Source organism: Fukomys damarensis, unplaced genomic scaffold (assembly GCF_012274545.1).
Source record: "Fukomys damarensis isolate Sample0158 unplaced genomic scaffold, DMR_v1.0_HiC HiC_scaffold_20, whole genome shotgun sequence".
NCBI classification, from domain to species: domain Eukaryota; kingdom Metazoa; phylum Chordata; class Mammalia; order Rodentia; family Bathyergidae; genus Fukomys; species Fukomys damarensis.
In genome coordinates this window covers 17169314-17196045 of record NW_022900932.1, presented here as the reverse complement: position 1 = coordinate 17196045, position 26732 = coordinate 17169314, and the positions used below count along the sequence as shown (strand labels likewise).

Here is a 26732-nt window from a genome sequence, read left to right as displayed (position 1 = left end):
CCAATAGGGAAATAGGCATGTCATTAGTGTCTATTTAAAACTTGTAAAATTCCTTAGGTAACTAAATTCACATTATACAGTATTAAGCTAGCGGTACCTGTAGACATAAAGCTAAAAGATTAAATATTTTGAGTACCGGGACAAATCTCTGGTTTTGTACCTAGACCTCTAGCTGTTCTTTACTGCTTTTTTTTTTTTTTTTTTTTTTTTTTTTTCTTTTTTTTTTTTTTTTTTTTTTTTTGGTGGTATTGAGGATTGAACACAGGCCTTTGCATTGAGCTGTACACCTAGCCATTTAATTTAATTTTTTTGAGAGACAGGGTCTAAGTTGTCCAGGCTGGCTCCAACTTATTGTACTCCTGTCTCAGCTTTCCAGAGTGCTGGGATCACAGATATGAGTCACTACACACAGCTGGCTAGTCCTACTTTTATTATACTGTAGTGATTTGGCTTTCAGAGTTGCAGTGTAGTTGGGAATACATTTAGACTGTATTAAGCTATGATGACTTGTTAAGTGACAGCTACTGGTTTTGGGTTAACTGTTGGGAATGGCTTATAAATTCTTTTTAAAATAAATTTTATTTTATTCCACCCCCTTTCAAACCCTCTCCTCTCCCTGTGCACAAAAGCATTGTTTCCATTTTTTCCTTCTCTCTTTACTTTTTTTCTTGTCCCTTCCTTTCTTTCTCCCTCCTCCTTTGTTCCCCTTCCCCTTTGAACACTTTCTTCCCATTTCCCAATATCCATTATACATTTCAGTCCTTATTTCCACTTTTGATTTCTTATACCAGAGAAACAGTGTGGTATTTAAACATGTATGTCTGATTTATTTCACTTAAGAGTGTGGTCTCAAGGTCCATCCATTTAGCTGTAACTGTCTGAAACTCATCCTTCTTTTTGGCAGAGTAGCACTCCATTGTATAAAGAAACCACATCTTTTTTTTTTTTTTTTTTTTTGGTGCCGGGTATTGAACTCGGGTCCTTGCACTTGCGAGGCAGACTTCTGAACCACTGAGCTAAATCCCCGGCCCTCACATCTTCTTTATATCTACTCATCTGTTTTTGGGCATTTGGGCCATTTCCAAGATTTAGCAGTTGCAAACTGCTGCTGTAAACATGGGTGAGCATACATCACTGTGGTATGATGCTTTTAATTCTTTCTGAAAGATAGCAGGAAGAGGTATAGCTGAATCAAATGGAACCTCTAGTTTTAGTTTTCTGAGGAACCTCCACACTGATTTCCACAGTGGTTGCACCAGTCTATACTCCCACCAACAGTGGAGAAGCGTTCATTTTTCTCCACAGCCCCTCCAGCATTTGTTATTGTTTGATTTTTTGATAGCAGCCATTCTTTCTGAAATGAGATGGAATCTCAGTGCTGCATTTCATGAATGACCAGTAATACTGAACATTTTTTCATATATTTATTTGCCATTTCTAATTCTTTATCTGAGAAGTGTCTTTTTATTTTAGATGCCCATTTTTGCATTGAGTTTAAATTTGGTGGTGGGGGTCTAATTTTTTTGAGTTCTTTATATATTCTAGATAATAGTCCTTTATCTAAATAGCTGGTAAATTTTTTTTGGCACTCTGAGGCAGGTGGTGGAACCACTGAGCAAAATCCTTGGCCCTTGCACTCTAAATTGTCTCTTCACTCTGTTGGTGTTTTCTCTTGCAAAAGTTTTTTAATAAGATGGGTTCCTAGTTGTTGATTCTTGGGAGTATTTCCTGTTTGGTCTGAGTTTTGTTCATGAAGTCTTTGCCTACTTCTGTGTCTTCGAGCCTTCTACCTATTCTCTCTTCCAGCAGATTTAGTGTTTCTTAATATTTAGATCTTTGACCCGATAATGGCTTGTAAATTCTAAACTTAATTTAACGTGTGATGCCAGATATGGTAGTGCATGCCTACTCAGGAGGCTGAGGCAGGAGGATTGCCATGGGTTCAAGGCCAGCTTGGGCTACATAATGAGTTTAAGGCCAACCTGAACTACATAAAGAGACTCTGTCTCAAAAAAAAAAAAAAAAAAAAAAAAAAAAAAAAAAAGAAAAAAAAATTGTGAAAACAGTCAATGGTGAACAAGTACTTTAATGAGATCTTTGTAGATGTCAGGAAAAGAAGTTAGGGATTTGTGAGAATTTCAGCTAGCTGTAGGGCAGTAGTTCTCAACGGGAAGTTTTGTCCCTAAAGGGGACATTTGGCAAAGTCTGGAAACAATATTTGGAGGGAAATGCTACTATTAGGTAGATTTTATATATGCTGTTAAACATCGTACGACACACAGGACATCCCTACAGTAGAGAACAGTTTGGCCAAAATTGTCAGTGAGACCCTGTCTCAAAAAATCTCAGTGGTGCCTCTACCTGCCTTGCATATGCAAGGTTCTGAATTTGATGCCTGGTACCCCCCCCCAAAGTCAAGAAACATTTTTGGGAACTTCTCCTTAGATGAAGTTGTTCCATGATGATGACCTATATTTAGGACTCATGGTCTCTTCTCACCTTTGGAAATCTTACCCATGTTCATTTCTTCAGCGGTCACCTCTGGAAGGGTGTAGTGCCTTCCAAAGCTTGTTGAGCACATGCGAGATCTGTTCTTTTTAGTTTGTCTTTCAAGTACATGTTACTTTAGGCATGGGTGTAAAAACTGGGGGGTATATGGTATTTATATCTTTTCTATCTTATATATACCTTGCTATATATTTATCTTCCTGGTAGGAAGTAAGTGAGGTTTGGAAAAATGATATCTGAGCATTATTAAAGATGACTAGAAGTTAACCGGATATAAAGCAAATTACTTGCCTTCATGAAAAACTTTGGTGGCACAGCTGGGAAATAGCTGGTCTGTTGGGGACCCGTAGGTGGTTTGACTTGCTGGGAGCAAAAGGTATAGGGGATCCAGACTTTGTAATGGACACACTAACGTGTGATATTTCTCTCTGTTAACTTTGAGCTCTCTGAGCCTAATTTTAACTGTGTACTCTCTCCTTTGAGTGAGTTGCTGGCCTTCAAAGTCATATATATCCAGCTGTCTTAGTCACTTTCCCATCTCTGGGACAAAATACCCAACACCTACAACTTAAAAGAGAAGGTTTATTTTGGATCAGCATTTCAGAAGTCTCAGTCCTTGCATGGTCAGCTGGCCCCAAGGCAGAAAGGGCAAGGTGGAAGGGTCTGGGCAGAGGAATGCTGCTCACAATGTGGAAGCAGAGAGGGGCAGCCAGGGCGCAAGCTCCACCCTTCCAGGTCACCCAGTCAGGCCCTACCTCCTAACAGCACATTTAGCTATAAACGCATCAGTGAATGAATCTGAAGAGTATGGCGCCTCCATGACTCTGCCACCTTCCAGATATGTGAGGCTTTTGGGAGACATCCCAGATCTTTACCATAACAACAGCTAAGTCCATGTCCTAAATCTGTACCTTCTTGCATGGTTCCTTTATCTGTTCATGGTATCACTGACTTTCCTTTCTCCAAAGTTCTACTTAAATTTTGTCCTGGAGTTCTTACTTATAGTAGTCTCTCCACCTCCAGTTCAAGTACTTCCATTCTTTAGGCATAGCTCTACTTAATCATCATAGAAAATCATGTGTAAACTCTGAAGTTAATGTTTGGAAGGATTGAAAACTAACAGCTTACATCCTAACTCCCCTCTGACATTAGCAATTAAAGACTGTAAGAGTCATGTTTTAGTAATAATAAAATGGAAGCAGATTTCAGTTTTCCAGTCAGCAAATAGTTTCCAGATAGTGCTTCCAAGTATTTCATTTGAGTGGAAGCTTTTTTTAATTCCCCTGATGAACCCCCCCATGTTTTAACTTGGATAGTGTACCTAGGAAGAAAAAAATCTCAGCTGGTCAAACAACAGTTTCAGTTGTCCTTTTTAAAGCATGTTATATTCTCTTTCAGAAAACTCTCTTTAAGGTTACTTTTATTTTTATAAACTGAGCACACTACTCCCAGAGTGGTCTGCACTGAGGATTAAATGAGGAAAATATATGCAACTAGAAAAGAGGAAGTATGATCATGGGTTACTGAGTGTTGCACTGTGCCTAGTTCTTGGGAGCTATTCTACTGTTTCTGGCATAGAGTTGGACCGATAACTTTCACTTTTCTAAACCCTATACTTTTACTAATACGGCCTGAAATAGAGTTTGGCTATTTTTATATGATATTGCAGGCCTTTCACTTACATTTACAAATTTACTTTTTTAAAATTAAGGCTTTGGGTTATAAAACTGTGAAAAACAAAAACTCCTTAAGCATCCTTAAGGATGCCCTTAAGGTCTTTTTCTGAGTATCACTTACATTTACAAATTTACTTTTTTAAAATAAAGGCTTTGGGTTATAAAGGTGTGAAAAACAAAAGCTCCTTAAGCATCCTTAAGGATGCCCTTAAGGTCTTTTTCTGAGTATTGCATATGAGGGCAGAGTTGGGGTGGTGGAGAGAGAAAGCCAGAAGAAAGCCTGCATAGATGGCCCTGGGGACCCAGGGACCTACAGGGAAGTCCATGAACCTGGGAAAGTGAAAAGGTTCTAGGAAAAAGATGGGCATTGAAGGTTGTATTTCTGATTTTAGGGGTAGGATTTTAGGTGAACAACTCCACAGTGAACAAAACATGAGACTGAAGTGCTTTTCTCAACCTGGAATATGGCTATACTTAATTTTTGTCAATTAAAATCTGCCTATGTGCAAAGTGTTTACAGTTTGTGTGTGTGTGTGTGTGTGTGTGTGTGTGTGTGTGTGTGTGTTGGGCAGGGGTAATAATTATAGAGGGCTTTCTAGTCAGGGTGGAAATGACTGGTCCAAGAGCGTGGTCTCTGGGTGCACAGTTGTAATTTCAGCACTTGGGAGGCTGAGGCAGGGGGATTGCTGTAAGTTCAAGGCTAGCCTAAACTACATGGTAAGACTCTGTCTTAAAAAAAAGAAGAGCAGGGGCTGGGGATTTAGCTTAATGGTTCCACTGCCTGCCTTTGCAAGTGCAAGGTCCCGAGTTCAATACCTGGTACCAAAAAAAAAAAAAAAACCACCAAAAAACAAACAACAACAACAAAAAACCAGGGTCTCTGGAATCAGACATCTAGTTTGATTCTTGGTCCTTATTAGCTGGTAGCTTGGGAGGATTGCCTGCTTATCCCATGCCTCTGTGGTTTTTGTTTTGTTTTGTTTTGGTGTGGGGATAGAGCTTGGTGGGACCTTCCACTTGCGAGGCAGGCCGTGGCACCACTGAGCTAAATCCCTGGCCCTATCTGTCTGTCTGTTTGTTTATTTATTTATTTTTGAGACAGAGTTTTTGTTTGTTTTTTTGAGGACAGGGTCTTGCTTTGTATTCCTCATTGTGCAGGTCTTGAACTCACTGACCCAGGCTATCCTCGAACTCAGAGTGATTCTCCTGGTTCAGTCTCCCATGCTGGGATTATGAACATGCGTCACCATGTCTGGCTTTATGCCTCTATTAGCTTACTCATAAAATGAGTACCGTAAGAGTGTCTGTCTCATGAGATTGAGAGGGATTTAGTAAGAAAGTAAATATGAAATTAGCAAGCCAGGTATGGTGGCTAGTGGCTCTAGAGGCTGGGGCAGGAGGATTGTTGTGAGTTCCAGGCTAGCCTGAACTATATAGTAAGGCCTTATCTCACAAATAAATAAATAAATAAATAATGAAGTATATGGCCTCTGCGATTCGAGACAGGGATTGTGGGCCTTTATTAAAAAATTTACATAGACAGTTTTGCCAGGCATAATGGTACATGCCTATAATCCCAGCACTCAGGAGGCTAACGCAGCCAGATTGCAGTGAGCTGGAGACCTACCCTGGGCTACAGAGAGAGTTGAGGGCCAGTCTGAACTACATAGTGAGACCCTGTTTCAGAAAAACAAAAAATGCTTAAGTAGTCAGCTTTTAAAGGTTTGATGTTTTATAGGAACCATGATTTCTCAGTTGCTGGATTTTTCTTCCAGTCCCCATTCTGTACTCTTAGGATGCTCAATAGTCATAATTATGACACAGTCTGTAGGAGTGCTTCTATTGCCTGGATTTTCCTCTTGCCTGGGTTTTCCTCCGGTGCATTTCTCACACAGGCCATCTCAATATGACAAAGAATGGAGCTCTCAAATCTAAGCCAAAATCTCATGAGACACCCCCCAAAAGACTTGATTCTACCTGGGTGACAAACCACTTTGAACCTATCACTGTTTCAGAGGTGGGGATTTTGGCCCCCTTCGATGCATGTCCCCAGACCCCAACGCAGTGTTTGTGTGTGCATGCTGGAGAGCCTGTGGTGCTAGTGTGTGTGTCCCCTAGAGAGTACAGCCTTGTCTGTATTGCCAGGAGGTGGATGAGTGTTGAGAAGCACACTAACACCACCTCCACGAGGACTTTGTAGAGTGAGGATGGAGGTGTATTGTCCCTCAGCAAGAGAAAAATCCATTATATAGAAATTATTTTTTAAACAAGCTTCATCTTCTCCAACCTCTCCCAAAACAAAAACAAAACAGCCCTCTTTCTTCAAGGTCCAGCATCTATCATCTTCATGACACTTTCCTACTCACCCAGCCTAGAAATGGCTCCTGTTTGTCCTTTGTACTTTGCATTGTTGCAATGTACAGTATATACATGTTTTATCTGGCCTATTACTTATGGAAGTCAGGAAACTAATGGAATAACCCTTACTGCCTCAACTGATCGCCTCATTGCAATGTAATAGGCTCTGTGTTTTTGTTGAATTAATTCTTAACTCTTTAAAAGTGTTCTTTTTTTTTTCTGGTACTGGGGATCGAATGCAGGACCTTGTGGCTGTTTTGGTGCCACTGAACTACATCCCCAGCCCTCTTTAAAAGTGTTTTAAAGTTACATTTGTAGTTCTCAGTAGTGCAAAGCAGATTTGTGTGTTAGGTGTAATTCTTATGTTTTAATGAGAGTTGATAGAACCTTACCATAAAATATTTTATGGTTCTTTGACCTTTTGTTTTTCTTGTTTATATAGTGAGTTTGTGCAAAATCATCCAGACAGTGGAGGACGGCAGAAGCAGTAGAGGCAAGAATCACATTTCTAGATTGCATTTCTGTTCTTTCTCATTGGTGGGCTTTCACTATGATGATCATTTTTCTTTCTTTCTTTCTTTCTTTCTTTCTTTCTTTCTTTCTTTCTTTCTTTCTATTTTTTTTTTTGTTACTGGGGATTGAACTCAGGTCCTTGAGCTTGCAAGGCCAGGCAGCAGAACCACTGAGCTAAATCCCTGGCCCTGGTGATAATATCTTGTATTTGTTCATGGGGAAAACTCCCTTAGAACAAATAAATTTAGCAGTAGCATTTTATGAGAGCCCCATGATCAGTGTTCTTTTTCTTTTCTTTCTTTTTTTTTGTTTTTGTTTTTGTTTTTGGTGCTTCTGATCGAACCTGGGACCTTGTGCTTGGGAGGCAGGGAGTGGAACCACTGAGTTGAATCCCTGGCCCTCTTTGTTTTTCTTTTAATGTAGTGGAATTGCTTTTTTTGGTGGAGGGTGGATTTTCCTACAGTGAATTTATGAACATGATCTCAGTGACTGGTCACAGTGATAACAAATGTTGGCAGGTAGTTCCTTTAGAAATGGCTCATCAATTAAATGTATTCCAAGTCCTTTTTGCCTTGAAAAAAAATTTAAAAGACAGCCCCAAATCAGTGCCAAAAGTTTATCTGAAAAGTGAGAGAGGTGAAGGGAAAAGGGAGAAACTGGCTCTACAGAGTGAACTTGGGCTGAACAAAAGAGGAAAAGAGAAAAAGCAAAAATAAAAGTACATCCTGGTCTGGGAGACACAGTGCGCTCCTGTGAAGAGTCATGATAGTGGGCTTATATGTCATCCACATCTTGTGGGAGCCCGTGACAAGTTCTATGTGTGGGGTCCTGGGAATGATTTGGCACTTTCCTAGGTACTTGTAATTAACAGGTCCTACTTATTTCCCCAGCCAGCTTTGCCATGTCTTATCTCCTATCTCAATAAATCTCTTGACCCTGGGTTAGCAAGTCCTTTATTAGTGAGTGTAATTAGAACTCCAAAAGCAAGGACGGCAGTAGTGTTCTGAATTTCATATGGTGCTGTGTGACATACTGTACCGTGTCACCAGTGGATAATGCCACAGTTGCTCTTTTTAAGAAGTTTGTCTCTATTGACTCATGCAGGAGTGGTCACTGGCAAACCGAGTAAGACAGAGGAATCAAATGCAGATGTCTGAGGTTTTCTCTCATTCCTTTAAGCTTCATGTAGGAAAACTGTTTTACTCCCTGAGCCCTAGAACTAAAGTCTTAAAAAAAAATCTAAGTTTTTGACTAAACAAATTGAAACACTAGAAAATTATCTTCTTTACAAATAAACAGTTCACATGTGTTGCCTTTGAAGTTAACCACATCAGAGATTTGAACATTTGCTTGTTTATGGACATAACTGAAGAAGCTTTAGTTTCCTCCTAAAATAACTTTTCAAATTGTTTTTTTCTCAGCAGAGCTGAGTTAACATTTTTAGTCCTTAGCTTGATTAGAGCCTTATGCTGTAGAAGTGATAGACTTAGAATTGTGGCTCTGTCTCTGTTCTCACACACTCATGATGAAGTGCTATCACATTTTTAGCTTGGGACAGCATGTTAAAGCACATTAAAACATATTAAAGAATGCTGACAGAATTCTCCTTTGCCTTGTCTGTTTTATTTAGCAGTGCTTATACAAATATTTAGAATTGGATTGTTTAGATTTGAGATATTACAGTGAAACTTAGTTATATTATTAAATAGTTCTAAACGTTTATTATTGAAAATAGTCATTTTGATAAAGTAACTCAAGGAGATTGTTCTTTTTCAGTGTGTGTATAGGTTCTTCCCTACAGAAGTTTGACTTTTTTCTATGTTTTTGACATCTGAATATCCTAAGGGTGTTCTCTATGTAAATTTCTAGCCACAAATCTTTGCTTTATTCTCCATAAAAACCAAGAATCCTTTCTTCATTTACTCCTTTTCCCATTTGTGTAACATTCCTTCTCTGGATTCAGTAAATATAATGGAAGAGGAACACATTTTCCATTAGTGGGAAAAAAGACCATATCAGAGATCTCTGACCTCTGTTCTATGTGAAACTTGATGCTTTCCGGAGAAGACTTGTTACTATCTTGTAGACAGTTAAGTCAAATATCGGAGGTCTTTAAATACTTGCTGGTTGGCCAGAGTGCAGCTTCTTTTACCTCCTGAAGCAGGTCAGACAGAGCAGGCTCTCTCAGCCTTTCCCACTGAGATACTACTGAAAGTGCTTGGGAATGCTGGTGGGCATGGGGGGAAGAGCAGGAGTGGGAGGAGATGGCCAAGAGTGGGAATTCCTGGGGAGGGGGGATGGTTCCCTGCTAGAGTTGAGATGTCCAGCAAATCATGATATTGGATGTGAAAGCAGCAGATCTCAAGATTAGCCAGATGTCACTTCTCAGTTTCATGTGACTTTGGAAACTCTTTGAACATGTTTAAGACTCTTTAGGTTGTTTTTGCTTGGTGAAGTTCTTAAAATCAGAGCTTAATATTTGTGTCATACAATTGAGAGAATTGAAGTGCGGTGAGGTTAAAGTACATTATTAGGGTAACACAACTAGTAAGTATCCAAGATGAGATTTGGTCACAAGTTTTAAACTTCCCATTATACTCTGGAACAGGAAATGAAACATCAGTGTTCTTTGGAAGTTTTGTTTCTATTTTGGATTTTTGAAACAGGGTCTCACTGTGTAGTTTAGTCTGGCCTCGAACCCATGGCTGTCCTCCTTCCTCAGCCTCCCAAGTACTGAGATTACAGGTACGCACCACTATGCCTGGCTGATTTTAAAACATTTTTTTTTTTTTTTTTTTTTTTTTTAGGCCCGGGGGTTCAGCTCAGTGGTTCCACCACCTGCCTGGCAAGCTCAAGGATCCTAGTTCGATCCCTGGTACCCACCAAAAAATTAAAATTTTGTGTTAATAAGCATTTGCAGTGCATAATCACCATATTCATTGTGGGGAGCTGGTACATGTATATAATACATATTAATTGTTTTTACATCTCCTGTTTTTGTTTTTAGATGAGAATAACATTTAAAGAAAATTTTCTTTTACCTACCCCCCCCCTTTATGGGATTGAACCCATGGCCCTCACACTGAGCTACACCACAAGCCATTTTTATTTTGAGATAGGGTCTCACTAAGTTGCTTAGGCTGGGCTCAAATTTTCCTCCTCCTGCCTCAGCCTCCAGTGGTTCTAAGATTATAGGTTGTGTACCACCAGGCCCTGCTTACTTTTTCTTACTGGCCCTCGCAAGGCCGCTAGATAATTGTCCTCAGTTGAGGAAATAGATCCTGAGAGGTTGAGTCCCTCAGTAGTGAGAGCTCATTTCACACTCAGGATTATGACTCACCCTTTTTGCTGTTTATATTACACTATGAAGATACAAATTGAGAAGATGTCAAAGTAAATTTTGCATGTGCTACATAAGTATACTATTTAAAGAAAGTCTGGGGCAATGTGTTTTGTAATCTGGTTTAGACTTTTGTCTCACAAATTTTCTTATTCACATCCACCCCCATTCTCTTGTGGAATGGACTTAATAGTGTGCTTTACCAGCGGATTTTGAGAAGGTTGTGTTCTCTAATGAACACCTTGAGCAAACCAATTTTGCATGTGTGTTAGAGTTAAAAATACCCTAGTTACGAATTTTTATTAACTTTCCACTTACTTTAGAGATTTTGTGTTTTTTCTTGGTACTAACAGTTTGCATTTTATGTTTGGTGTTAGTAATTATTAATATGAAGGTAACCACCATGTTATGCAGATGAGGAAGCTAAGTGTAGAGAGTTCAGATAATGTGCTGACGCTCCCACGCAAGTTGCTAAGGTAGGATGTAGACCTGAATCTGTCTTATTTTAATACTTATTTTAATTATTTGCAATGTTTAGGTATTGTATAAACAACAATCAATAATAGTTAAAGAGACTATTTGATTCAAAAAATACTCCTGTGTTATACATGGAACAATTACTAATAATCTTCTAAGAAGCCATTAATCTTTTAATACTGTTAATAATTGAAAATCCCATAAAACCATTCTATCAGATCTGAGATGGTGGCAATGAAAATTCTTTTTCATTAGAAATAAACCATGGGAGATTTTTATAGGGCCAAGCTCCCAAGCTAGGGTGAGCAGAGGAGGAGGCCTAGTGGTCAGTGGTGGAGCACTGCCCTGAGAGCCAGTGGGCCAGTGTTAGTGCCCAGCAACTGCCAGGGACCACAGAAGTACCCCAGAACACCAGAGGCAGTGTGTGGGTGTGTGTGTGTGGGTGTGGGCAGTACTGCAGCCATTCACGGGGGTGGCATTGTGGATGAGAAAATGTTCACCAAGGAGCTGGACCAGTGGATTAAGCAGCTGAATGAGTGTAAACAGCCATCGGAATCCCAAGTCCAGAGCTTCTGTGAGAAGGCAAAGAAATCCTGACAAAAGACTCCAACACGCAAGGGGTTTGATGTCCAGTTACTGTCTGTGGAGATGTACGTGGGCGATTTCATGATCTCATGGAACTGTTTAAAACTGATGGCAAGTCACCAGATTACTAGTATATGGGAGATTATATTGACCAAGGGTATTCAGTTGAAACATTTACCTTGCTTGTAGGAGAATCATGACAGCAGACAGATCACACAAGTTTATGGTTTCTTTGATGAGTATTTAAGAAGATAGGGAAATACAAATGTTAGAAATATTTTATGCATCTTTTTGATTATCTTCCTCTCACTGCTGTGGTGGATGGGCAGATCTTCTGTCTACATGGTGGCCTCTCCTTCCATAGATACACTGGAACACATCAGAGCATTTGATTGCCTACAAGAAGTGCCCCATGAGGGTCCAGTGTGTGACATGCTGTGGTCAGGTGATTGTGGTGACTGGGGTGTATCTCCTTGGGGAACTGGTTACACTTTTGGCCAGGATATTTCTTAGACATTTAATCATGCCGGTGACCTCAGGTTGGTGTCTAGAGCTGACCAGCTAGTGATGGAGGGTATATATAACTGGTACCATGACTGGAATGTAGTAACAATTTTCAGTGCTCCAAACTGTTGTTATCATTGTGGCAGCCAAGCTGCAATCCTGGAACTTGATGATAGTTTAAAATATTCTTTTTTGCAGTTGGATCCAGCACCTTGTAGAGATGAGCCACCTGTCACTCACTGTACCCCAGACTACTTCCTGTAATGAAATTTAAAACTTGCATAGTATTGCCATGAACCATTTATTAACCTCATGCAAGTGGGAAGAACATCAGTAACTCAGAATGTCAGAAAATTGTTCCCATTCAAAAAACTTGTCTTCGCATGGACCAAAAGTTGTGCCATATAAAATGCAAAGCCCCTTGTCATCAATAGCCATGACCACTTTAGACTGAACTAGGTCACTGCGTGCTGAAGTGACACTGTTGGTCAAGAAACCAGTTTCTGGCATAGCGCTCTTTGTAGTAACTTTTTGCTTTCTCTGAGAGACTGCAGATAATAAGATATAAACATTTACTACCTCAAGAATACAATTTGACTTCCATTTAGCTATGGCTTTACGCAGCGTGGCTGTAGATAAAGATAGCAGCAAACAATCATTGGCACTTAATGAACATTTTAAAAAATAAGTACCAAGCCTCCCCTCTACTTGTGAGATTTGAAGTGGTTTTATTTATTTTCAGGGATACTGTTTAATTGTGTAATTTGTCTGTTTATTCCCTTCTCAGATCTCAGCCCCATGTTGTTGTTTGTTATTGTCAGAACCTGGTGAGTTGTTCTGAACAGAAATGTTTTCCCCCTTCCTGTAAGACATTGTCTCTGTACAAGAACACCGCAGTGTTTTTCATAATAAACTTGTGAACTTAAGAAGAAAAGAAATGACCCACAGGGGCTGAGCATGGTGGTGCATGTCTGACATCCCACTACTCAGGCTGAAGCAGGAAGATCGTATATTCAACCCCAGCCTGAACAACACAGTGACTTAAGTTACTTTTCTCTTGTTGCTGAGGCAAAATACCTGATACCCAAAGTTAAAGAAAGAAAGGTTTATCTAGCTCACAGTTTGCAGAGGTTTCGGTCCATAATTGGCTGACTCCAAAGCAGGGTAGCATGGCAGATGTGCCTTGCAGGAGAGAAAGAGTTTATGGAGAGCAGAAGGCAGCAAAAGCAACAGGGGGACCTTAACAGCATCTTTATGCTCCTTTTATCTTATCCGGACTACTTAGGGTGGGTAGCACTCACACACTTAATCTTAGTGCCCTTGAGCCTAGCACTGCACCATGAATCAATAACAGCATCACACGCTCTAGATCCAGCCGCTTCTGAAAAAAACCAACCTATGACTACATGAGGCTTTGGGGGGATATCTTAAACACAAGCCATAATGGAGACTTAGCAAGATCCTATTTCAAAATAAAAAAAGGGTTGGAGATGAAGCTAAATGTGAAGGGCCTGAGTTGGATCCTCAGTACCAAGAAAAAGAAAAGGTGTGTGTGTGGGAAATGATCTATGGCAACAGTTAGTCTTGGATCACCTTCATCCAGCTCCCATACTATAATTTTTTTTTTTTTTTTTTTGTACTGGGGATTGAACTCGGGACCTTGCACTTGTGAGGCAGGTGGTGGCACCACTGAGCTAAATTCCCAGACCACATTTTTTAAAAAGTAACTTGTAAAGAAATGATGAAATGCTCATTTTTAAGGATAGGATTGCAGCATTTTATTAAATGGGTACTATTTTGAAACTTCAGTTTCACAGTGATTGATAAACAAGAAGGACTGGGAAAGAACATATTTCTTTGAACAAGAAGTTAAAAACACAAGAAAAAAAATTTAAGTTTCAATTTCTTTTAGCTATTCCTTATTTCTTGACCTCTATGTAATTTTTCAGCTTTCCACTTGTCTTTGAGGTATGGATGTGAGTTCCTTAGAACTTCTGATTATAAACTATATAATTCCTATGGTGTAAGGAAAAAAGCTTTTGGATCAGGAATCAGAACATGTGGTTTTATTAAGGTTTCTATCTAGACTTGTATATATCAGTTGTTAAGTAAGTAGTATAGACAAATGTTTTTCAATTTGTACAACTTGCTTTCTTTTTTTTTTGAGACAGGGTCTCACTGTGTTGTAGAGACTGACCTGGAACTCACTATGTAGCCCAGGCTGGTCTCTAACTCACAGCGATCCTCCTGCCTCAGCCTCCTGAGTGCTGGGATTACAGGCATGTGCCACCACGCCTGGATACAACTTGCTTTCTGAAGCACTGTTTTAGTTAGAGATACGTATAAAATACTGAGTTGTGCCAGGCACAGGTCTATAATTCCAGCACTTGGGAGGCTGAGGCAGGAGGATAGCTGTGAATTTGAGGCCAGCCTGGGCTACAGAGTGAGACTGTCTCAAAAGATACAGTGTTGCAGTATAAAGTGTATGTTTTACAATTTGGTTTTCTGTCCCACAATTTAGTGACTTGAAATAACTCTTTTTAGATTGCATGATGATTTTGTGGGTCAGGAGTTCAGGCATAGCTTGGCCTTTTATTCTGTTGCTTAAGGTGCTGAGTAGGATCCCTTGGAGGAACCTGGGAGACCCAACCTGTCTTTAGCTAGTGGTGTGATGAGGGTGACGGGCAGGCTTGGCTCAGCGGGCTCCTCCCACTCTCAGGTACTTTGGGATTCTTCTCCTGTGGCCTCTTCAGCCCCGCAGATAGACTGCTCACTTGAAGTCCCCAGAGACCAAGGCGGAGAGAGTGCTCAGAAAGGTGGGGCTGGAATTTGGCACAACCACATTCCTGTATGTTATTAGTCAGAGGGATCCCATGCTGGCCCAGAATTAGGGGGAGAGGACAAAGCCCTTGCCTTCAAGAAGTTATAACTTTTTTTCATGTGACTAAGGATTAAACAGGGCCTGTGTACTGAGCTGCATCTGCCTCCCCCCATTTATTTCTTTTCCAGTACTAGGGATCAAACACAGGACCTTGTGCTTGTGAGGAAGGTGGTAGCACCACTGAGCTAAATCTCCAGCCCTGAAGCTCTTTATTTAAAAAATTTAATTTTGAGGGAAAGTTTCCCAGGCTAGTCTTAAACTTGTGGTACTGCTTCCAGGGTTTCCAAGAAACTGGGAGTATAGGTATGTGCTGCCATGTCTGGCTGAAATGATGGCCACTTTTTAATCTGCCACCATTATGATTACATGTTTTGAAAAGTGGGACAATCATGTAGCCATGCTTTCAATTGTTACTTCCTTTTGAGAGATGATGATGATTGTTATTACTTTTCATTTGGGATGCAGGGCATGGAAACCAGAGCCCCACATGTGCTAGACAAGTGCTCACTACAGAGCACACCCCCAGCCCTCAGGGCCCCTGGATGATTACTTTTAATAGTGCTTCCCTACCCTCCACATTGGGAACTCGATCTATTTTTGGTTTAAATATATTATTTTTCTGTAGAATACTGAGTACTGTGTTTTTGAAGAAGTAGTTTAAGGTTTAAAAATACTATGAGTCTTAAGTTTGCTGCCTGCTACTACCAGAAATGTTCTATTTGGCATGTGATAGCAGCTGCCTTCTTACAATGCCTGAAGGTTACATTTGCATTTAATTACTCCTTCCCTCCACATACAGTCAGTATGAGGTGGTGACATTTTTGTTGAAACTTGAGAGAAATCTGCTCTTGTGCTTCCCCCTCCGCCAAATTCCTTCTTTAAAAACACTGAATAAAAGAAAAATGTTTAGATAGCAGTTCGATCATTTAGAAAAGAACCAGATAGAAGTGATTATTTTTAGAATATGTTCCAGTTAAAATTGCACCTTCTGGCCAGAAGTAGTGGTACACACCTCTAATGCCATCTCTCTGGGAAGCTGAGGCAGGGGGATCACAACTTCTGACCTAGCTTCCGGGCAACTCTGATTTACTGGGAGCCTGTCTTTTAAAAAAAAAAAGGGTGGATGTAGCTCTGTGTTATGCGTTGAATTCAATCCTCAGTATCTCAAACAGCTCCCCACCGTCCCTGCTTTTTCTGAGAACATAATTACATTTTTTTGCTTCTGTGTAGAAATATGTAAGCACTAGGAATTAGACAAAAGATTCCCCCCTACCCCAAAACAACCTTGTGTGAACATTGGTATTTTCTACTTCGATCTCAAAAAATTTTGGGCCAGGTGTGGTAGCGCATTGTCTCTAATTCTGGCGCTTGAGATGCTGAGGCAGGAGGATTACCTCCAGTTTGAGGCCAGCCTGGACAGCTTTGCGAGACCCTGTCTCAAAAACAAAAAACAAAACTTGGTATGAAGTAGTTAATAATTTTACGTAAATCATAAGCTGAATGGCTGGAATGGGTTTAGTTTTGCTTTGTTTTTGGCAGTCCTAGAGATCCAACCCATGGGTACTCTTCCACTGAGCTTTGTCCCCGACCCTTTAAAAAATTTTGTATTTTTTTTTTTTTTAGATAGAGTCTTACTTGGGTACACAGGCTGAATCTGAACCTGAGATCCTCTTGCCTGAGCCTCCCTAAATGCTGGGATTACAGGTATGCACCACTGTACCTGGCCAGGATGGGGCCTTAGCTTGATAGTAAATTTGCTATTATGTGCTCCTAAGTTCTTGTACAATTTTTTTTAATAAAGGCCTTTTATTTGTCAACATTCTCTTTTGTGATTTTAACAGAAATGAAATTATAGTTGAAGATGGTTGAAATTTTTAAAAGTGAGGTCTGGGGGACGGAGATTTAGCTCAGTGGCTCCTTGCCTGCATCACAAGCACAAGGTCCTGAGTTAGATCCCCAGTACTGGAAAAAAAAAAAAATGAGGTCTGAGCCAGATATGGTGGCACATACCTATAATCTCTGCATTAAGTGGGCTGAGGCAAGAGGATTGCTATGAGTTCCAGGCCAGCCTGGGTCACACAGTGAGTTCAAGGCCAGTCTGAACAACAGACTCTCTTTAAAAAAAAAATGAGGACTAAGAAGCAAGTTCTGAAATTATAGGGCTCTAGCTATTCAGAAGGCTGTGAGTGGATCACTACACCTTCTGAGTGAAATCGTAGTGTGTGAAACTTGGGTATCTATAAATTCTTAGATGTGTCAGAGTATCTTGGCTTTATTCTGTCAATGCTGCATTGGGCCATGTTGTTAGCCCTAGTCCTGGGAGGCAGACTACTAGTGTGGATTTCTGCTCTGTAAAGTGTGCTGCTGCTGACACGTTAGTTTACCTCTGTAAAGTATATCCTGGCAGGGTTACTGTAAATTCAAGTTGGATGGTACTTGTAAATAGATAGCATGGGTAGCCAGCATAGTGGTAAATGCCTGTATTCCCAGCCCTCTGGGAGGCTGAGGCAGGAAGATCACAAGTCTGAGCCTACCCCAGGTAGCTGAGTAAGACTGTCTCAAAAGACAAAAAATAGATGATTTAGCTCTGTGCAGGATCTCTGGGTTCAAACCCCAATACCCCCCTAGAGCTATATACTGTGGCATCTGACACATGATATATAAGCCCTCAAAATTTTATGTATTATTTATATACCTACCTTTGGCTGCAACCAATGGCATGGTAGAATGTTTCCCTCTTAGGGTATTATCCACATAAAACTATGTATAAAATTCTTGACATGCCCTTTCAGTCTGTCAAAAGAAAACAGGCACTGTGCAGTAAGGTGGAAAGAAAAACATCTGTATCTTCATTCCTTACCTCTTCTAGAACTGCTCTTCTTTTTTTGTGTACTGGGGATCGAACTCAGGATCTTGCTCCTGAGGCACCACTGAGCTAAATCCCCAGCCCTACAACTTCTCTTTTAAGTTGCTCCTCCTGTATTCTCTCTTTATCTCAGTAAACAGAAGCTTCATTTGTCTACTTTCTCAAGTTCCACAAGTGAAAGGTGTGTGAGAGGCCACTTGGACAGAGGCTTTGTGTGAAAAAAAGCTTTATTCCTGTCTGGGTGTGAACAGAGACTGAAATTGGGGGCAGATTTCAGCAGCTAGCTGGGAGAGAAAACTAAGTTTATACAGGGTTTTGGGAAGGGGCTGTGGCCATACGGAATGTTTATGACTGAGGGTCCAAGGATGGTCAGCACAGGTGTGTAGACATCACTAAATTTCTCGGTGCCAGGGTAGATGGTATACTCCATCCTAAAATCTATCCTATTTAGAGGATGGCCTCTTTGCCGCAAAGGTCTCATTCAGGCCAGGCATGCAGAAGTTATTCATGATCCCTTGCTTTTCCTTAGTGCGCCTCTTGCAGTCTGCCTGTACATCTTATCAGTCTACCTCCCAAGTGTCTCCTCGATCCATCCATCTCTCCTTGTCCATCACTATCTTTGTGGTTCAAAATACTATGACTGCTACTTGGATTGCAGTGGTAGGTTTCTAATTTGGACTTTGTGCTTTCATGCTCCTCTGTTTATTCTCCACATGATAGCCAGTGTGATCTTTTAAACAAAATATCATGTCATTCTGTTTAAAACTTGGCTACAGTGGCTTCCTGTTATGCTTGTAAAAAAAAAAATCAGAACTTCCTAGGATCATGGAATCTAACAAAATGTTCTTTACACTGGCCACATACTGCTCTTCCTCCCAACCTTTCCTTTTTTCACTTTGCAGGTCCGGGTCAGTCTGGTTCTCATTTTAGGGCTATTTTGTCTGAAATGCCCTTCGTCCACTTGGCTATTAATATTGTCACTCATTTCTCTCGGCACAGAGAACTTCTCTGACTACCCATGTAAAGGAGGTTTTCTTGATACCAATCTCCTGTTTTTAATTTTCTGCCTAACATGTTTTATCACTTGATGTTCTTATATGTTACTTGATTGTTCATTTGTCTGTATCCCCTTAGTGTGTAAGTTCTGCAGGGACAGCGCCATGTTACTGATCTTTGCTGAATATCTAGTGTCCAGTAAGTAGATGCTCAATAAATATTTGATGAATTAATGATTCCTAAAAGCTTATTTGCAAGGTATCATAGATTAGGTCTAGGGTGAAATGATAAAAATAAGGAAAAGCATTACAACAATTTTATTACTTAAGGTTACCAACAATCCTTTGGGAAGAGCTTTTACTTTTGTTGGTGATGTTCTTTCTACATTTTTGTCCTTTCCATTATGAAATCCGTGTGATATTAATAGTTAAAAAATATTTTCTTTCAGCATGAATAATTGGGAAGCACTACTGCCCTGTACCTTTGGATTGGAGCTTTTGAGCTTTAGAGATTTATAGTTGCTGAAAATAAAGAAGCACTTGTGTGGGTGTGCTAGGGAGGGAGTTTTGCTAAAAAATTCTTACTAAATAAAGTTCAATCAACCAAATGTTATTTTATTCTTCAGATTCTCCAGGGAAATAAATTGTCAGGTTTCATTTAAAGACTGTATTGTGTTGGAATATGTGATATTTAAATGAAATATTCCATAAGAATATGCAGATAGTAAAAGGAAACGATAAATCTCATATTTTCTGGGGAAGAGCATTAATGCATTTAGCACTGTTTGTCTGAATAACCTTGTCCATAATTAAAACGAGTTAAAATTGATCAGTTCTTTAAAAACAACCCAACTTGAATTAAGATGCAAGGGAATTTTTCTTTTATTATCTAATAACTGAAATTGATCTGAAATGTCAGCTAGGACAAACTCCTTTGTGTTTCAAATAAGGAAACTGATGGTAAAGAAGTAGTGATTTGTGGAAAAATTATGATAAAATTATTGTCATAAAATTATTGGTAGTTCCAGGATTAGGATTCTTGTCTTCACATCCTTAGGCTCCAGAGCTTTACACTCTTCACAAACTACTTATTTTAGAAAGACAAGTTTTACGAAGCTTCTCTTTTTGGAATGTGATATAGATGGCTTTAAAAATATTACTTTATCAATATTAAATGAGGGATGTATTTTTAAGTATCTTGCAGGGAAAACATTCCACATTCATGTAATGACAGCTGGGCTCCTAGGCAGAGCTCTAAAGTGATATTTACACTTCTTAATTTTGTGAAGTTATAATTTAAAATGAACCAAGACAATCATAAAGATATTTTATTTTTGTTATTTCTATCTTTAAGAATCTTTACAAGCTAGAAGTGGTATCGTATGCCCATAATCTCAGCATTCTGGGAGGCAAGTTTGAGCCCATTGTAGGCAATTTAGATACTGTCTAGCGGGGGTGGGGGAATGGGGATATTAAAGGCCTGGGTTAAATCATCAGAACCCCCCCACATTCTTTACATGTGAAAAGATGAGATAGGTATAAAATCCAGCTCTTCTAAAAATGTTAGTTTTGATGGTTGTGATTTTACAAATAACAAGTTTTTGTTGTTAAAGGGAACGAATGTTTTGCTTTTTAAAATCATTTGAAAAAGATAAGATTTAGTATTACAAAAATGATATGTCTATAAAACCAGTGTATAGAGCCAGATATGGGGGTGCATGCCTGTAATCCCAGCACTTGGGTGGCCGAGGCAGGAGGAACACTAAAAGTTTGAGGCCTGCCTGGGCTACAAAGTGAGTTCAAGGCCAGTCTGCCTAACTACATAGTCAGACCTTGTCTGGGTTGGGGGAGTGCATTGTTTTCCTTTTTCTGTACCACTGAGCTACATTCCTAGCCCTTAAAATTTTTTGTGGTTTAATATATCATGAGTATTGTCCTATATCTTTCACCAAATACCTACTGAAACATTTTATAATGGCTTCATAACTGTCTTCTATAATTCATTTAACTATTACTCCTGGATTTTGGGACATGATACGTTTTTTGGTATTGTTAATGTTGAAGTAACTAGATGTACAAATCTTTGTTCATAGCCTGTTTTTTTTTTAACGATAGTTGCCTGAAAGATGAAATTTCTGATACATAGTGCCAAAAGCTTTCTAGAAACATACTAATTTATACTCCCACTAATAATGTTTGAGAGTGCTTTTTTTATTGCACCCTTAACAACAAACTAGTCCTGCTTGAAGAGAACATTGCCATTATTTTGGGCTCTGAAGCATCTGTTGAAAAGATAAGTAGGTGGGTCCACATATTTGTTATGCTTTCTAGGCGAGTTTAGCTATTTGGGTTTAGCTATCTGTTTTCTAAAAACCCAAGATTAGATAAGGCAGGTAGAATATTTTTAAAAATTATTCTGACATACTTTTTTTTGTGGTACTGTGGACTGATCCCCTGAGCTACATCTCAGCACACTCTTTTTTCCTAGCTCTTTTACATTTTTAAAATTTTGAGGCAAGGTCGAGTCAAGTTGCCTGGGCTGAGCTTAAATTTGAATTTGTGATCTTCTGCCTTCTCAGGATGCTGGGATTACGGGGGTTTGTTACCACTGTCCTGACCCACTTTTTTTGATTCAAGTGTTTAAATTGTGAGTAGGTTATTGAAGGTTAAAGATTTGAATTGACTGCTTTCCCCTAAAGGGGATAAGGTAAGCCTTTGAGTAAAATGCTTAGGAAATTGATCAAAAGTAGTAAGTATTATCTAGTAACTACTCTGTGTGTGTGTGTGTGTGTGTGTGTGTGTGTGTGTGTGTGTGTGTGTGTGTATTCTGAGACTAAGTGGAAGGGGGTACAGGAAAAGATTAGGAAAAATAGAATAAATGGCCGAGGAAAGGAAGTTTCTATGAATCAAAAGAAATGCCTTTATCTGGAAAAGTGTATCTTTTTAATTCCTACCTGGCTGATTTATTTTTTTATTTTATTTTATTTTTTTTTTTTGAGACAGGGTCTGGTTTGCAGTCCAGCCTGGCCTTAACCTCACAATGTAACCCAGGTTGACCTTGAACTTTTGGCAATTCGCTTGCCTCAACTTTTCTAGTGCTGAGATTAGTGGTGTGTACTACCACACCTGGCTGCTGATGAAATATTTGAATATTGCCGACCCATATTGTCCCTCAATGACATAGACCTTAATATATTTCTTTAAAAGTAACTAAAGAGTAAAGTTTAGCTGTTTTCGTAGCAAAACTAGGGCTTCAAATATTTATTTTTTTGCAGTGCTAGAGATTTAATCGAGGGCCTCCCACATTCTAGATAAGCAATCTACCACTGAGCTATACCCCAAGTACCTCCCCTTTTTGAATCTTAATACTAAATATCAAAATAATTTTTTCACAGTTATGTTAAGCATAAACAATAGCACATTTGATTTTGTACAAGGCCAAGTTCCTATTTGCTTTAGTGTCATCTTCCCAGAGATGTTAAATTTATTTTGTGGTACAAGGGATCAAATCCAGAACCTCTAGAACACTAGGCAAGTGCTCTACCACTGAGCTACATCTCTATCCCCTAGAGGTATAATTTTAATTAGTGTGATAACAATGAAATAATGGTAATAATTATGTGTGATGGAGTCTATTAGACACTTTACTAGAGTTAATAATGCTTTAATTTTTACTCTGAAAAGCATGTCCTGGTTAAATGTAAGGACTGATAGATTAAGAACCAACTTGAGATCACATAGCTAAGAGGAAGTACAGCAAGAGTACCACATCAAGTCCATCTTGCTACCTTTATAACCTTTCTACCCAGTCTGCCCCCACAGACCATAAATAGTTTGTGAGACCCGAGAACAAAAAGAAATGCAAAATCTTGGCTACTGACACTTATTGAATCAAACCTGCATTTTAACAAGATTGCCCAAGTGATATATATGCGTATTAAGTTTGAGAAGCAGTGCTTTACACCATACTGTGCCCTGTACTAGAAATTACCATGAGGTTTTGAAATCTTAAGGATTATTCCTTGTTTCAGTCCATGTGGATTATCTATTAACATCTCCTGCAAGATGAGGAAACTTGAATTAGTGTCTCTGCTACTTCAAATTGTTATCTACCTGCATCTTTGCTTTAGATTCTATTTAGATTCTAACCTAGAGGAACAACTAACATAGCTTGTGCACATTTGGTCAAGGTCTCACAATGCCAAATACAGTGCAGTGTTTTAACAGTTTTTACTCAAGGAATTAACACATCAGATTTATACTTGCAGCTTCATTTTAGATGGGCATTTAAAGAAAACAGGCAAATTACAGAGAACAAGCTAAGGCTAAAAAATAGCATTTTCTAAAGAAACCTGAAATTTCTGAAATAGTTGATGTTTTTAGATATCTAGCAATGAAAATCAGATTTGTATGAACTGGCTTCCTTACTAATTTGAGTTTGTGTCTTTTGTGTTTGCTTTTGAGACAGGGTTGCACTGCGTAGTCCAGGCTGGCCTTAAACTTGAAGCAATCCTCCCACCTCAGCAACTCCAGTGCTGGGATCACAGGCATGCACTACCATGCCTGCCTACTAATTTGAATGTTTTAAAATTAAAAAGTCACATTTTTATTTAAATGCACAAAAGGAGTATGAATGAACTAAGTTCAGAGAGGGACAAACTTATAAGTGAGCAGAAATCTGAGGCTACTTCTACCCTGAAAGCAATTTGTCACCTGGTAGAACAGATACACTTGAGGCAAAATTTTGCTGGGACAGGGAGAAACCAGTCATTTAAAAAAATTTATATATAACTCTAGGGTAACCACTAAAGTATTTTAAAGATATAATTGATGTTGTAAAAGGGTGGATAGAATGAAATTATACAAAATGCTCAATTAAAATCAAGAGAACCCAGAAAAAGGGAGAAATGAAACAAAATAAGGATGAGTATTTTAAGTTATTAATATCCTAGATGTTAATAGAACTATAGCAAAAATCACTTTAAATGTGAATGATCTTATCACTCCATCAGAGGAAGGAAAGGGGAAGAAGAAGAAGAGTAGGAGGATGGGGAGAAAGGAAGAGAAGGGAGTGGAAATAACAGTTTTTTATAATAAATCATAATCGAATTTTTGGCATATATCTCTGAAGGAGTTCAAAGAATTAAGTAATACTGATATAACAAAACTACCATCCTCCTTTATTATATGATAAAGGTTTCTTAGAGCCTCTTAGTACATATGAGCTATAGAAATAATCACTTCTTCAAGCAATTAATAAAATTCATCTAGAGACATTAATTGGAACAAATCCCTTTGTCTCCCTCTTTTTAATAAGATAGGTATTTCTACTTATTTGAATTTGTGAACATAATTATGCTATCATAGACATGATAGGTAAGAAGAGACTAATTTAAGTGCATGGAGAACAGCACTGTCCAGTAGAAAAACAAGATGTGTATAATTTTAAAATTTCTAGTAGCCACATTTAGAAAGTTAAAACGAAGTTTAAATTAATCTCAATAATATATTTTAGCTAACACTGACAGTAGTATATTATCTTTTCAACATTAATATCATACTGATACATATTCTATGCCTTGAAAATTCTGGCATGTATTTTACGCATACAGTGTATTGTGCATGCTAAATTTTCAGTGGTTAAAATGTGAAATATGGCTGGGATATAGCCTGGGTGAGGGGTTCCTGTTCAGCATGTGTGACACTCTGGGTTCAGTCCCCAACACAACAACCAACCAACGAAACCAAACAACAGGGCTGGGAATTTAGATCAGTGGTGCTGCCAACCTGCCTTGCAAGTGCAAGGACAGGAGTTCAATCCCTGGTACCAAAAAAACAAAAACAAAACCAAAAACTGGTTCTGTTCCTATAACAGAATCTCAGTGAAATCTTTGGGCTGGGGATTTAGCTCAATGGTTCTGGCCCCTGCCTTGCAAGCATAAGGACCTGAGTATGATCCCTGATACAAAAACAACAACAACAACAACAAAAAAAAAAACAACAACAAAAAATGTAGTGCAACTAAAACAGTTAACACTGTTTTAATGGAATGTAGGTGAGGAAATGCAGAAATCCTTTTCCTGCCTTCTTTAATGGTCATGGCCAAAACTCCTGTAACAAAAGATGATAGATTAGTAAGAGGAAAGCATAATAAATTTATCTGATCATAGGTTTAGGTGAAATAGGAGCCTTCAGAATGAAGACCCAAAGACTTGGCTGTCCATTTTAATTCTTATGTTCAATTAAGTATGAATTACACTGTGTAGAAATGATTGAATAAAAACAATATTATTTAATGCTAATAGAGGTAGTGGGAAATCCAGCAAGGCCTGTCTATTCAGTCTCCTTGTCCTTTCTGTGCAGCATTTCTTCCTTCCCAGTATAGGCCAGGACCCCTTATGAATGGGGGGTCTTAGGATATTATACTATGAGAAAAGGCAGGTCAGAGGAGAAAAAGTTTTTTTTCCCTTTGGAGTATAGATTGAACCCAGGGCCTCACATTCTAGGCAAGTGCTCTACCATTGAGCTAAATCACTAACCTTACACATTTATTTTATTATGAGACAAAGTTTCCCTAAATTGCCTAGGCTGGCCTTGTGCTTTACCTACCTCAGCCTCTTGAATAGCTAGGATTATAGGTGTGGGCCACCACTTACAGCAGAAAATTTCTTTATGGCCAGCTCCAAGGCAGAAAGGTGGGTTAAGATTGTTTTTAGGTTTTCTAATTTGCTTCAGGAAAAAGGTGTCTCTAGTTTCTGGGAGCTACCTTGGGGAAGATAAATTCTAGTTTCTATGGCTTGAATTGTTGGGGATAGAAAGAGAAAGGACAGATGGTCAGAAAAATTTTGCTTGTTAAGATTCGCTTTGGGGGACTGTTTTGTAAGCTCTTAACAAGAAAATCCAGTTGCTTCACTTTTAAAATTTAAATATACATTAATTATAATTTAGGTACTTCAGTCCCATCAGCCACATTTCAGTATCACATGGTGTTAGAGAATAAAGAAGGAATAAAGAGCAGCCGTTTGGGGCAGTAGGCATTTACTGATGTTTTTGCTCCTTCCCGATCTTTCCAAAGTTGGTATTAATTTCCCCGTCTTACTAGTGGTTCACAATCAATTTATTTTACTTTTTTTTTTTTTAAAGCGGGAAATGACCTCAAGATGTGGCGTTTTCGAGGCAATCACGGGGCCACTGAGCTAAATCCCCGGCTCCCTCTTCTCTGTTCTTGAGACAGTCTGGTTATATAGTCCAGATTGGCCCCCAACTCTTGATCCTCCTCCCTTAACCTGAGATTACACATTTCTTAACCCTTTAGCTATACTAACCGGTCCACAGCTGGAACCAGGATTTAGGGTACCTTCCAATCCTTTTCCTATGGCCTAAAGGCATGTTTCATCACCTGCATACTTTTGAGGAAAGTAAGGTAGTCTGACAATTAGTGTGACAAATGACCCAAAAAGTACAAAACAATATATATGTGTATACACACACACACACACACACACACACACACACACACACACGCACACATCTGAGTCACCTAGAATCATGCAAAAAATACCGATGTCCAGCCTTCACCCGCCTAATGTATGGTTCACAAAGTTTAAAGTGAACCTTGGAAACCTCCATATTAAGTGTGCCGCTTTAAGTGTCTCCGAACTTCAAGAACATTTGGGACCACGAGACTCAGCAAGGGACTCCCAAAGGCAGCGGACAGGAATTTAACACATACTGCTGCTGCCACGCGTTCGCGTTCGATTCTCCCCTGCTGTTTCCTAGGAGGGTGCTTTGCTTCTGCGAGAAGTTTTTGCAGGTTAAGCCCTACCCGCGAATCTCCCTGACAGGGAGTCCTTTCCGAAGGCTGTGAGAGACCTGAGCACGCAGAGGTAGACCGTGGGCCATGTGACTACAAAACCGGTTGCCAGCGGCGCGGCCATGTTTGAGGCGGGCACCCAGCCTCGTGTCCCGGGAGCCGGGACGCGGGCGAGGGACGCGGATACCAGGATTTAAGATGGCCACCGCTGACACT

At 39.3% G+C, this 26732-nt stretch overlaps 1 pseudogene; it reads left to right on the top strand.

The window, feature by feature from the left end:
* Positions 1-10809: 10809 nt before the first annotated feature.
* On the top strand, positions 10810-12375 carry LOC104850942 (annotated as a pseudogene).
* The last annotated feature ends 14357 nt before the right edge of the window (positions 12376-26732 follow it).